At 43.2% G+C, this 14,319-nt stretch overlaps 1 long non-coding RNA gene across 1 annotated transcript in view; it reads right to left on the bottom strand.

Annotated features, from left to right (window-relative positions):
* LOC130285250 (uncharacterized) overlaps nucleotides 1–8,072 on the bottom strand; it is a 39,794-nt gene extending 31,722 nt beyond the window's left edge. The window contains exons 1-2 of the long non-coding RNA XR_008847308.1: nucleotides 8,034–8,072; nucleotides 3,547–3,662 (exon numbers count right to left, since the gene is read on the bottom strand). This is a non-coding gene — a long non-coding RNA (uncharacterized LOC130285250). The remainder of the gene's footprint in view (nucleotides 1–3,546; nucleotides 3,663–8,033) is intronic.
* Between the last annotated feature and the right edge of the window lie 6,247 nt (nucleotides 8,073–14,319).

Below are 14,319 nucleotides of genomic sequence, written 5' to 3'. Positions count from 1 at the left end.
GATTCCACAACCAATACGGTTTTCTGTTCAAAATGTAGCCCTCATAGACGAGGAACTACTAGAACTTCGGACAAAAGGGGCTGTTCTGGAAGTAGACCCCCAGTCTCCAGGTTTTGTCAGCAACCTCTTCTTAGTCAAGAAGAAAGACGGCGGCTATCGCCCGGTGATAAACTTAAGAGATCTAAACCAGCATGTGCAATATCGTCACTTCAAGATGGAAGGTATCCATCTATTAAGAGATCTTCTGCGGCCAGGAGACTGGCTAGTGAAAATCGACCTAAAGGACGCATATCTCACCGTCCCAATGCACCCTTCCTCACAGAAATTCGTAAGATTCCTGTGGAGAGACCGAATGTGGCAATTCACTTGCCTTCCATTCGGTTTGTCGTCGGCCCCGTGGTGTTTCACCAAGTTAATGAAACCCGTGGTAGCTGCTCTTCGGAGCAGGGGGGTAAGACTCATAATATATCTGGACGATCTACTGATCATGGCACAGTCCAGGCCTCTAGCTCTGCTACACAAGCAGTGGACAGTGGCTCTGTTAGAGGAATTAGGATTCCTCATCAACCACAAGAAGTCGGTGCTACATCCGGCCCAAGAGATGGAATTTTTGGGTTTTCTAGTGGACACCCAACTAGCCGTTTTACGTCTACCAACATCAAAACTGGCTCTGATTCGCAAGGAAATCAGAGCGGTTTTACGCAAGGGTCGAACTTCTTTGAGACTGATCGCACGAATAGTCGGCTTACTGTCGGCTTCCATTCAGGCGATTTTCCCAGCTCCACTCCATTATCGAGCACTCCAACGCCTCAAAACCCTGCATCTCCGGCAGGGTTTACGGTACGCCGACGAGGTAACACTATGTCCCGAATCGGTGTCGGAGTTGCATTGGTGGTTGCGTCATGCCGTAGAATGGAACGGCAGGACGATATTCAACTCCTGTCCGGATGTGATCATAGAATCCGATGCGAGTCGCCAAGGCTGGGGAGCTCGTTGTGGGCAAGACTCCACCGGAGGGATATGGTCAGAAGAGGAATCTCTTCTCCATATCAACGCTCTGGAACTCCTGGCAGCGTTTTTCGCTATCAGGTGTTTCCTGAGACGGAAGCCCAATTGTTGCGTATTATTACGCATGGACAACGTGGCGGCAGTACAATATGTCAACCGCCTGGGAGGCACGAGATCCAGAATTTTGACGGACATTGCGTCCGACTTTTGGCATTTCTGTCTGTCCCGCAATATCTTTCCTATAGCGGAATATCTTCCAGGGGTCGCCAACGAGGTGGCGGACTGGAATTCTCGCTATTTGATCGACTCCAGCGATTGGACCCTGGATCGGTCGGTTTTCCTGGCGCTCCAAGAATTATGGGGCCCATTACATACGGACCTCTTTGCTTCACGCCTCAACTGTCAGTTACCCCGATTTTACAGTTGGAGGCCGGACCCGGAAGCGTCTGCAGTGGACGCACTCCGCCAGAAGTGGGCGACAGGGACACATTATGCGTTCCCTCCGTTCCCTCTGATTATCAGAGTCCTTCTTCAAGTTGCGACTCAGAAAGCGACGGTGGTCCTGCTCACTCCATGGTGGCCGACGCAACCGTGGTTTCCTCTCCTGTTGGGGATGTCAATGGACTATCCCAGATTAATTCCGCACTCACCTCGTCTCCTAACGAATCCAGCCAAGGGTCTTCACCCTCTGGTTCTGGAGGGCAATCTCACGCTCCTAGCGTGGTTGGTTTCGGGGTGCCAGACCCAGGTGGCGAACTTTCACAATCAGCTAGAGATCTCCTCGCCTTGGCCTGGGCCCCCGGGACTAGATCGGCGTATCGATCTGCATGGGCCTTGTGGGTTCGTTGGTGTGATCAACGACAAGTTGATCCCACTCAAGCACCTGTTCCAGTCATAGTGAACTACCTGGCGGATTCTTTTGAGATAGGAAAATCTTATAGTTCTCTAAATGTGTACAGATCCGCCATCTCGGCATATCATTGCCCGGTGGACTCGTTACCGGTTGGTAAACATCCGTTAGTGTGTCGTCTCCTCAGGGGAGTTAAATTTAAACGTCCCCCTCGTCCTAGGTACCATTCTACTTGGGATGTCTCCCGGGTGTTAGATATGTTTTCCTCTTGGGAAGACAACGAGATATTGTCATTGAAACTCCTGTCTTTTAAGTTGACTACATTATTATGTCTTGTTTCCATTAAAAGAGTATCGGACGTTAGAGCTCTTGACATCTCTAGGCGTCAATTCTCACCTGAGGGAGTACGTTTTTCCGTGGTTCGGCGAACCAAAACGGGTCTGCAATCGGTATTCTATCCCTTTTTTCCATCGCACCCCAAACTTTGTGTGGTGCGCTGTCTCCAGATGTACGAGACTCGGACAGCGTCGGTACGGTCGCTTAATCATAGCCAATTGTTAATATCTTACGTACAGCCGCACCTACCGGTTTCCTCTGCCACTTTGGCCAGGTGGGTGAGATCAGCCATGGAATTAGCAGGGATTGATATCTCCCTATTCGGTGCTCACTCGTCTAGAGGAGCAATGGCCACGAAAGTGGTTACTTCGGGAGGTTCTTTGTCAGACCTCTTGTTGGCGGCTGATTGGTCGTCGGAGACGACTTTTCGCCATTTCTATTTCAGGCCAGAAGAACATGTGTCGGTATCTGTTCTTTAACTGTTATGTTTTGTCTTCTTTTATTCGAAGTTAGCTTTAAACTTGCATAAGATATGAGCCTCCTGTCTGATATATAAATCGAGATTTTCCTAGCTTGTGACGGAAAATATAAGTTATATGAAGACAGGAGGCGAGTATCTTCCCTCCCGACCCAACCCTATTATACTGTTTGTTGTCTTTCCAGGGTATTGAGCGGAGACGCTGAAGACGTCCTGGTTTTGTAGAAGACTGATGTTTTTCTGTCGACATTGTTCATTAACAGTTTTGCGGTCCTGTTGGCCGACGGTTCGGAGGGGTCCAGGCGGCACGATTCCGGTGTTCGATGGTTCGGTTGCCGTTCAAGGAATTCGCATAAAGAAAGAGGAAGAGGATCTACAAGCAGCCCCCTTTTATAGCAGCCAGTCAGGCTAGGAGGGGAGGAGTGTACAGGGGACTGCTGGGAATTGTAGTTTTTTGTTTTGAAAAAATTGCATGATGTTTCTGCTATGAGCATTAAAGAAAGAAAGATTAATGCATAAGATACTCGCCTCCTAACTTATATTTTCCGTCACAAGCTAGGAAAATCTCGATTTATATCCTGTATTATACTCCAGACCTGTACTCACTATTCTGCTGGTGAGGTCACTGTGTACATACATTACATTACTTATCCTGTACTGATCCTGAGTTATATCCTGTATTATACTCCAGAGCTGTACTCACTATTCTGCTGGTGAAATGTATCAGTCTGGAATCCACAATGTGAAATGGGCGCTGTCAGTTTAAACAACATTTTTACATGTTATAGAAACTCTGGCATCGTTTTTGCTTATACAGTACAGCATAGGCTGTTTCATAACTATGTAGAGGTTCTTGTGTATGCCTTGTACTCACCTGTTTTAGCTGGTATGGCAGGCATGAGTTTTCAGCCATACTGATTGCAGTTCCATTACTGAAGTGAGTTTTGATCAGTCAGTGTCCGGGTGCAGGACCAAATCACAGCCAAAACACTGTAGAAATGTTAAAAACGTAATCTTCATATAACACCACATTTATGATTACAGGTCAAATCACTTTTGCCTCATGGCAATATTTCACTGAAAAACGTACTTTGACTAAAAAAAAAAAAAAAAAAAAAAAAAATATGCATCAAAACTGCACATAATGTGAACTGACAACAACCCATCTGGGTCCACTCCAGCACCAGCACCCTAATTAGATGATCAGGTGCAGTGATGAGATGCCACACACTCTCTCTCTCTCTCTCTCTCTCATGGAAAAGGAAATCATTTCAGTTACGAAATAGAATCAGTAGGGCTGAAAACTCATGCCTGCCACATATGCTAAAACAGGTAAGGAACCTCTGTATCCCGGAGTGCTTCTTTAAAGGGCATAATCAAGAGAGTTAAACATATGATATAAATGCATTCTAGCTGTACAAATCATGTGGTCAAAAATGCGTCTATTTGTGGTAAAACTGCCCGGGCGGTGCGCTACAGCTTTGTGTACCAGCACCTAAGGACTAATGGGTTTATTTAAAGGGGTACTCTGGTGTAAAAAAAAAAAAAATCAAAATAAACTAGTGCCAGAAAGTTATACAGATTTGCAAATTACTTCTATTAAAAAATCTTAATCCTTCCAGTACTTTTCAGCTGCTGTATGCTCCAGAGGAAGTTGTGTAGTTCTTTCCAGTCTGACCACAGTGCTCTCTGCTGACACCTCTGTCCATGTCAGGAACTGTCCAGAGCAGAAGCAGTTCGCTATGGGGATTTGCTCCTACTCTGGACAGTTCCTGACATGGACAGAGGTGTCAGCAGAGAGCACTGTGGTCAGACTGGAAAGAGCTACACAACTTACTGTGGAGCATAAAGCAGCTGATAAGTACTGGAAGGGCTAAGATTTTTAAATAGAAGTAATTTACAAATCTGTTTAACCTTCTGGAACAAGTTAATAAAAAATAAATAAATAAAGGTTTTCCACCGCAGTACCACTTTAAGGAGGAAATGCTCATCGGGCGGAAGTGTCTTCATCTGCAAGGTATGACAGCCGGATTAATCCTTATATTAGGATCCGGCGTCGCGCACATCTACAGGAGGAGAATCTGAACTGGGATGTGTCCAAAATATACAATAAAACACTTTACATTACATTTAACAAGCGTGTATGACATAATAATACCCCCTTAATTATCCCTTATACCAGTGTGTCCCAACCAGAGGGCCTCCAGCTGTTGCAAAACTACAACTCCCAGCATGCCCGGACAGCCAACGGCTGTCCGGGCATGCTTGGAGTTGTAGTTTTGCAACAGCTGGACACACTCTGTTTGGGAAACACTGGCATAGACTTTAAAGGGGTATTCCAGGAAAAAACTTTGATATATATATATATGTATATATATATATATATATATATATATATATATATATATATATATATCAATCAACTGGCTCCAGAGAGTTAAACAGATTTGTAAATTACTTCTAATAATAAATCTTAATCCTTTCAATAATTATCAGCTGCTGAAGTTGAGTTGTTCTTTTCTGTCTAAGTGCTCTCTGCTGACATCTCTGCTTGTCTCGGGAACTGCACAAAGTAGAAGAGGTTTGCTATGGGGATTTGCTTCTAAACTGGGCGGTTCCCGAGACACGTGTCATCAGAGAGCACTGTGACAGAAAAAAACAACTCAACATCAGCAGCTCATAAGTACTGAAAGGATTAAGATTTTTTTAATAGAAGTAATTTACAAATCTGTTTAACTTTCTGGAGCCAGTTGATATATATATATATATATATATATATATATATATATATATATATATAAAATTTCCCTGGATAACCCCTTTAACCCCTTCAGGACAATGGACATAAATCCCGGGGTCCCAATCAGCTTAGCGGACTGGCGGGGGTCTCTTACCTTTCTTCAGCTCTTCCAATCGGCGCTCCCTTACGGTAGGCAGCCTCAGCAGCCTGTACCAATAGAGCGCCGATAACACTGATCAATGCCGTTTAATGGCATAACATTGATCACTGTATGCAATCTAAAGATTACAGGTAATAGTCTCCTATGGGGACAAAAAAATTGTAAAAAAAAAAATGTCAAAAAAATTGTAAATAAATGTGAATAAGCCCCTCCCCTAAAGAAAATTTTAATCCCACCCCCCCTCCTTTTTCCCATTTAGCAAATAAAATAATGTGAACAAAAAGAAACATATATGGTATCGCCGTGTGCAGAAATGTCCGAAATATAAAAATATAACGTTAATGAAACCGCAAGGACAATGGCGTATACGTAAAAAAAAAAAAATACCAAAGTTCAGAATTGCTGATTTTTGGTCACTTCATATATTAGAAAAAATAAAATAAAAGATTAAAAAGCGATCAAAAAGTCCCATTTAAACAAAAACGGTAGCGATAAAAACTACTATCACGGCGCAAAAATTTACCCTCATACAGCCCTATGTACGAAAAATACAGTTATAGGAGTAAGAAGAGGACAAATTTAAAGGGGTATTCCAGGAAAAAAACTTTTTTATATATAGCAACTGGCTCCAGAAAGTTAAACAGATTTGTAAATTACTTCTATTAAAAATTCTTAATCCTTCCAATAGTTATTAGCTTCTGAAGTTTTCTGTCTAACTGCTCAATGATGATGTCACGTCCCGGGAGCTGTGCATGATGGGAGAATATCCCTTGCATGATGGGAGAATATCCCCATAGGAGCTGGACAGCTCCCGGGACGTGAGTCATCAGAGAGCAGTTAGACAGAAAACAGCAACTCAACTTCAGAAGCTAATAACTATTGGAAGGATTAAGATTTTTTAATAGAAGTCATTTACAAATCTGTTTAACTTTCCGGAGCCAGTTGATATATAAAAAAAAGTTTTGGCCTGGAATACCCCTTTAACCTCTTAAGGACCCATGACGTATGCATACGTCATGAGTCCCGGTCCTGCGATATAACGCGGGGTCACACGGTGACCCCGCATCATATCGCGGCGGGCCCGGCGTCATAGTGAAGCCGGGACCCGCCTCTAATAGCGCGCGGCACTGATCGCTGTGCCGCGCGCTATTAACCCTTTAGCCGCGCGCTCAAAGCTGAGCCGCGCGGCTAAAAACGAAAGTAAAAGTGCCCGGCTAGCTCAGGGAGCTGTTCGGGATCGCCGCGGTATAATGGCGGCAGCCCGAACAGCTGTAGCACAGGAGGAGGTCTTCTTACCTTCTCCTGTGCTGTCCGATCGCCGAATGAGATCCAGGCTTGAGCATTCAATCGCCGAAAACACTGATTGATCCATTCCTATGGAGATGGATCAATCAGTGTAAAAGATCAGTACATACAATGTTATAGCCCCCCCCCCCCTATAGGAGCTATAATATTGCATAAGAAAAGTGTAAAAAAATCATTAACCCTTTCAATTATCCCTTCCCCTAATAAAAGTTTGAATCACCCGGCATTTCCAAAAATAAAAAAAACATTATGTAAATAATAATAAAAACATATATAAATAAACATATGTGGTATCGCCGCGTGCGGAAATGTCCGATTTATAAAAATATACCGCTTTTTAAACCGCTCGTTCAATGGCGTACGCGCAAAAAAATTCCAAAGTCCAAAATAGCGCATTTTTGATCACTTTTTATACCACAAAAAAGTGAATAAAAAGTGATCAAAAAGTCTGATCAGAACAAAAATGGTACCGCTAAAAACTTCAGATGACGGCGCAAAAAATGAGTCCTCAAAGCGCCCTGAACACAGAAAAATAAAAAAGTTATAGGGGTCAAAAGATGACCATTTTAAACGTATAAATTTTCCTGCATGTATTCATGATTTTTTTCGGAAGTGATACAAATTCAAACCTATACAAGTAGGGGATCATTTTAACCGTATGGACCTACAGAATAAAGATAAGGTATAATTTTTGACAAAAAATGTACTGCGTAAAAATAGAAGCCCCCAAAACTTACAAAATAGTGTTTTTTCATCAATTTTGTCGCACATTGATTTTTTTTCCCGTTTCACCGTAGATTTTTGGGTAAAATGACTAATGTCATTACAAAGTAGAATTAGTGACGCAAAAATGAAGCCATTATATATAATTTTAGGTGAATATTTTTAAGAGTTATGATTTTTTAAAGTTAAGGAGGAAAAATTGAAAATGAAAAAACGGAAAAAGCCCGGGTCCTTAAGGGGTTAACTTCCGAAGCTCATAAGTACTGAAAATATTAATATTTTGTAATAGAAGTAATTTACAAATCTGTTTAACTTTCTGGAGCCAGTTGATATATATATAAAAAACGTTTTTTCCTGGAGAACCCCTTTAAGCAGACTGATTTTCATACAAAAAGTAATTTTTTTTAATGTAGTAAAATAAAATAAAACCTACATAAATTGGGTATCCTTATTGGGTAACCGTATGGACCTGCAGAATAAAGATAAGGGGGGAGATTTATCAAAACCTGTGCAGAGGAAGAGTGGTGCAGTTGCCCATAGCAACCAATCAGATTGCTTCTTTCATTTTCCACAGGCCTCTAAAGAGGCCTGTGGAAAATGAAAGAAGCAATCTGATTGGTTGCTATGGGCAACTGGACCACTCTTCCTCTGCACAGGTTTTGATAAATCTCCCCAAAGGTGTCTTTTTTTTTACCGAAAAGTACACTACGTAGAAACAGAAGCCCCCCCCCAAAATGGCAAAATGGTGGATTTTCATTCAATTTTGCCCCACAAAATTTTTTTTTTCATCTTATCGTAGATTTTATGGTAAAATGAGTGATGTCATTACACAATACAATTGGTGGCTCAAAAAACAAGCCCTCATATGGGTATATAAGAATGCGAGGAGGAAAAAGAGTAAGTTCGGAAATAATAAATGACATCCAGGGGTTCTCAGGTGGAAAACAATTTTTTAAATCAACTGTTGCCAGAAATATACACAGATTTGTAAATTACTTCTATTTAAAAATCTTAATCCTTCCAGTACTTCTCAGCTGCTGTATGCTCCACAGGAAGTTCTTTTCTTTTTGAATTTCTTTCCAGTCTGACCACAGTGCTCTCTGCTGACACCTCTGTCCATTTTAGGAACTGTCCAGAGCAGGATAGGTTTGCCATGGGGATTTGCTCCTACTCTGGACAGTTCCTGACATGGACAGAGGTGTCAGCAGAGAGCACTGTGGTCAGGCAGAAATCAAATTCAAAAATAAAAGAACTTTCTGTGGAGCATACAGCAGCTGATAAGCGCTGGAAGGATTAAGATTTTTAAATAGAAGTAATTTACAAATCTGTTTAACTTTCTGGCACCAGTTGATAAAAAAAAATATGTTTTCCATTGGAGTACCCCTTTGACCTAAGCGCTCGCTTCGCTTCAGAGTGTGAGTGATGCCTGCTATCAGCAGCCATGCACTCACAGTCAATGGCAGACACCCCCTTAAAGGGGTACTCTGCACCCCTAGACATTTCATCCCCTATCCAAAGGATAGGGGATAAGATGTCAGATCGCCGGGGTCCCGGAGCCCCCCTCCCCCCTCCGTCATGCCCCCTCCCATAGACTTGCATTGAGGGGGCGGGGTGTGACATCAGACGGGGCGGAGTCGTGATGTCACGCTCGTCCGCCATTGTGGTCGGGATCCGAAGCCTCCAGCGTTGCAGGTGTGAGGTGGAAGCCATACAGGTGGGTGCTGTAGCCGAGATCCCGGGGGTCCCCAGCAGCAGGACCCCTGCGATCTGACATCTTATCCCCTATCCTTTGGATAGGGGATAAGATGTCTAGGGGTGTGGAGTACCCCTTTAAGTGCCGTGATCAATAGCAATTGTTTGGATAGGGGATAAGATGTTAGATTGCAGGGAGTCCCACTGCTGGGTGGTGGGACCCCCGTGATCTCCAATGCAGCGCCCCTCTCATTCGGTGCACGGAACGAATTTGACTCCGTGCCGGATGACTGGCGATGCCAGCCGCCATGCCCCTTCCATATATGTTTATGGAAGAAAGCGTGACGGCTATGTACTAGCCGCCGCGCCCCCTCCCATAGACATGAATGGGGCGGGAATTGTGTGACGTCACGAACGCGGAAGCTGCAAGCTTTCGTGTTCCAGATGCCGCTGCTGTAGGCCTCGAGATCGCGGGGGTCCCCAGTGGCGGAACCCTCGCAATCTAACAGGTTTGGAGATAAGAAGTTTAGAGCAGAGTACCCCTTTAAGAGCCCAAATTCCAGCTCCTGTGACCAATCATTATCCCCGTAACATGTATGCGGGGGTCCCATCAGTTTTCATGCCAGTCGGAGGTCCAATCACCTGCTCCGTGCTGAAAATCTGCCGGTAGAGTCTGACGAGACAAGAAGAGCACCAATCACACTGAGCAATGCTATGACATATCATAGCTTTGTTCAGTATTAGCAAGCTAAAGATTGCTTATAAAAGTCCCTTATGGGGACTTAACAAGTGTAAAATAAATCATTTAGATTTTAATCATCCCCTTTTCCCATTTTACAAATAAAAAAAATGTAATAGATAAATATAAAATTGACTATCCTTAAGGGGTTAATACAGTTTTTCCCAACCAGTGTGTCTCCAGCTGTTGCAAAGCTACAACTCCCAGCATGCCCAGACAGCCTTCCTTTACGTATCCTATGAGATGGAGCTTACAAAAGCTTGTAAAAGGGAGGAACCTAGAAGACAGATTGAAGCTGCATCTCATAGGAATACACTGAAGACTCTATAGTGTGAGTCATTGTTCCCCACTGGGTGCCTCCAGCTGTTGCAAAACTATAACTCCCAGCATGACCAGCCAGCCTTCCTATGTGGGCCCTATGAGATGCAGCTTACAAAAGCTTGTAAAAAGGGAGGAACCTAGGAGACACATTGAAGCTGCATCTCATAGGAATACACTGAGACTCTATAGTGTGAGTCAGTGTTTTCTAACCAGGGTGCCTCCAGCAGTTACAAAACTACAACTCCCAGCATGCCTGGACAGCCTTAGGCTAGTTTTTTTTTGCTGAATTGGGGTCCCGACTGATCGGCCATTCCAGTTGTATACCCTAGATGGATGTAGATTCGGCATAAATATCTGAGATGGGAAAATCCCTTTCATGAACAACAACAAAAAAAAGTGAAATAATAGTGAACCTGCACTTTAAATCCCTCATTAGGAATTAAGCTTTGTGAATGAGTGACACTCCTTTGGATGTCGGGATGAAAGCTTCGCCTACATGTTGCCCGTAACACCCCGGGGAAGAAGCACAAAGTCTCCCTTTGTATGTGTGATCAGAGATGCTTGAGTCAGAGAGCTCTGCAAACACTGACACACATGGCCTCTCAGCCGCGGCGTGTCCAGGGCGCTGTTCAGACAGGTGGCATGAGACGGGAACACGACAGGTTTCGCTCACATCCCAGGGATGGGTTGGTCCTGCGCGGTGCTGCCAAGACTCTAACAATAGGGGGAAACCTGATCCAGAGTCTCCTGGCGGAGGCTTCAGAGGACGACTCTGTACTGTACATCGTACAATGTAACCTAACAGACCGAACCTTGTTCCCCATCACTATGACATGTCCTTGTTTGCCGGATGGTTTTGTGTAAAGGCATCTGCCCGTGAAACCGCGCCGAATCCCCGCTCCCTATTTTATCGCTGTTTATCGTTCAACTAAACCTGACACATTGAACTGGATACGTTGTGCGGAGGATAAGGCCCATAATCCTCCTGTGTTACTACACCTTTATTTACATAGAACTTGTCAACAGGACGATAGTAATGCCCAGAGAACGGAGGACAGTAACCAGCAAGATCAACGCCTGTACTCACTATTCTGCTGGTGGGGTCACTGTGTACATACATTACATTACTTATCCTGTACTGATCCTGAGTTATATCCTGTATTATACTCCAGAGCTGCACTCACTATTCTGCTGGTGAGGTCACTGTGTACATACATTACATTACTTATCCTGTACTGATCCTGAGTTACATCCTGTATTATACTCCAGAGCTGTACTCACTATTCTGCTGGTGAGGTCACTGTGTACATACATTACATTACTTATCCTGTACTGATCCTGAGTTATATCCTGTATTATACTCCAGAGCTGTACTCACTATTCTGCTGGTGAGGTCACTGTGTACATACATAACATTACTTATCCTGTACTGATCCTGAGTTATATCCTGTATTATACTCCAGAGCTGTACTCACTAGTCTGCTGGTGAAATCACTGTGTACATACATTACATTACTTATCCTGTACTGATCCTGAGTTATATCCTGTATTATACTCCAGAGCTGTACTCACTATTCTGCTGGTGAGGTCACTGTGTACATACATTACATTACTTATCCTGTACTGATCCTGAGTTATATCCTGTATTATACTCCAGAGCTGCACTCACTATTCTGCTGGTGCAGTCACTGTGCACATACATTACATTACTTATCCTGTACTGATCCTGAGTTATATCCTGTATTATACCCCAGAGCTGCACTCACTATTCTGCTGGTGAGGTCACTGTGTATATACATTACATTACTGATCCTGTACTGATCCTGAGTTATATCCTGTATTATACTCCAGAGCTGTACTCACTATTCTGCTGGTGGGGTCACTGTGTACATACATTACATTACTGATCCTGTACTGATCCTGAGTTATATCCTGTATTATGCTCCAGAGCTGTACTCACTATTCTGCTGGTAAGGTCACTGTGTACATACATTACATTACTGATCCTGTACTGATCCTGAGTTATATCCTGTATTATACTCCAGAGCTGTACTCACTATTCTGCTGGTGGGGTCACTGTGTACATACATTACATTACTGATCCTGTACTGATCCTGAGTTATATCCTGTATTATACTCCAGAGCTGTACTCACTAGTCTGCTGGTGAGATCACTGTGTACATACATTACATTACTTATCCTGTACTGATCCTGAGTTATATCCTGTATTATACTCCAGAGCTGTACTCACTATTCTGCTGGTGAGGTCACTGTGTACATACATTACATTACTTATCCTGTACTGATCCTGAGTTATATCCTGTATTATACTCCAGAGCTGCACTCACTATTCTGCTGGTGCAGTCACTGTGCACATACATTACATTACTTATCCTGTACTGATCCTGAGTTATATCCTGTATTATACCCCAGAGCTGCACTCACTATTCTGCTGGTGAGGTCACTGTGTATATACATTACATTACTGATCCTGTACTGATCCTGAGTTATATCCTGTATTATACTCCAGAGCTGTACTCACTATTCTGCTGGTGGGGTCACTGTGTACATACATTACATTACTGATCCTGTACTGATCCTGAGTTATATCCTGTATTATGCTCCAGAGCTGCACTCACTATTCTGCTGGTAAGGTCACTGTGTACATACATTACATTACTTATCCTGTACTGATCCTGAGTTATATCCTGTATTATACTCCAGAGCTGTACTCACTATTCTGCTGGTGGGGTCACTGTGTACATACATTACATTACTGATCCTGTACTGATCCTGAGTTATATCCTGTATTATACTCCAGAGCTGTACTCACTATTCTGCTGGTGAGATCACTGTGTACATACATTACATTACTTATCCTGTACTGATCCTGAGTTATATATCAGACAGGAGGCTCGTATCTTGCATTAATCTTTCTTTATTAATAGTGTTGAGCGGCATAGGCCATATTCGAATTCGCGAATATTCGCGAATATATGGACGAATATTCGTCATATATTCGCGAATATTCGCATATTCGTTATATTCCCGTTTTATTTTCGCATATGCGAACATTCGCGTATGCGAAAACTATCATATGTGCATATTAGCATATACAAAATTAACATACGCGAAAATTCGCATATGTGAAAATTCGCATGTGCTAATTTTCGCATATGCTAATTTTCGCATATGCGAATTTTCGCGCGCCAGTCTCACACAGTAGTATTAGAGCCTTCTTTACACCACACAAGCTGGAAGCAGAGAGGGATGATCACTGTGATGTGTACTGTGAAAAAAAAAAAAAAAAAAAAACGAATATTCGTAATTACGAATATATAGCGCTATATTCGCGAAATTCGCGAATTCGCGAATATGCGATATTCGCGAATAATATTCGAATTGCGAATATTCGTGAGCAACACTATTTATTAATGCCCATAGCAGAAAATTAAACTTTCAGGTTAATGTATTGAAAGAAAAACGTTTTGCAAAACTACATCTCCCAGCAGCCCCTCTGAGGACTAGTAGCCAATCATATGCCGATGACCTCTATAAAGGGAACTGCTGTGCCATAACTCCTCCTCTTTCTTTCTGCTCATAGCGACAGATAAGTATTTCTCTTCACACTGTATTCATAAATATAAGTTTTTTCCTTACTAACATTCGGGGGTACTCTAACGGTATACCCCTGTCCTTATCCCTGCTGGTGACTGCGTTGCGTTCATCAGCCAGGTGTTACTAAATCCTATTAATCCTATTAAATTCTATTTCCCTCACGGACACGGCACTTGTTGCACAGTGTCCCCAGTTTTCACCTTCTATATTTCTGGCGCAGGTCGCCCCACTGACGACCCTGCGCTCCGTTCTTTGTTCCCCTTTATTCATTCATACCTTTCTCCCGGCGCCATATTGCGGCGCCATTTTCTCCTTCTCCCTCAGTTCTCTGTTCCCGCCGCTCTCGGCC

The sequence above is a fragment of the Hyla sarda genome, chromosome 8 (assembly GCF_029499605.1).
Source record: "Hyla sarda isolate aHylSar1 chromosome 8, aHylSar1.hap1, whole genome shotgun sequence".
NCBI classification, from domain to species: domain Eukaryota; kingdom Metazoa; phylum Chordata; class Amphibia; order Anura; family Hylidae; genus Hyla; species Hyla sarda.
Note: the sequence above shows the minus strand (reverse complement) of the source record. Positions and strands in the feature narration are given on the sequence as shown.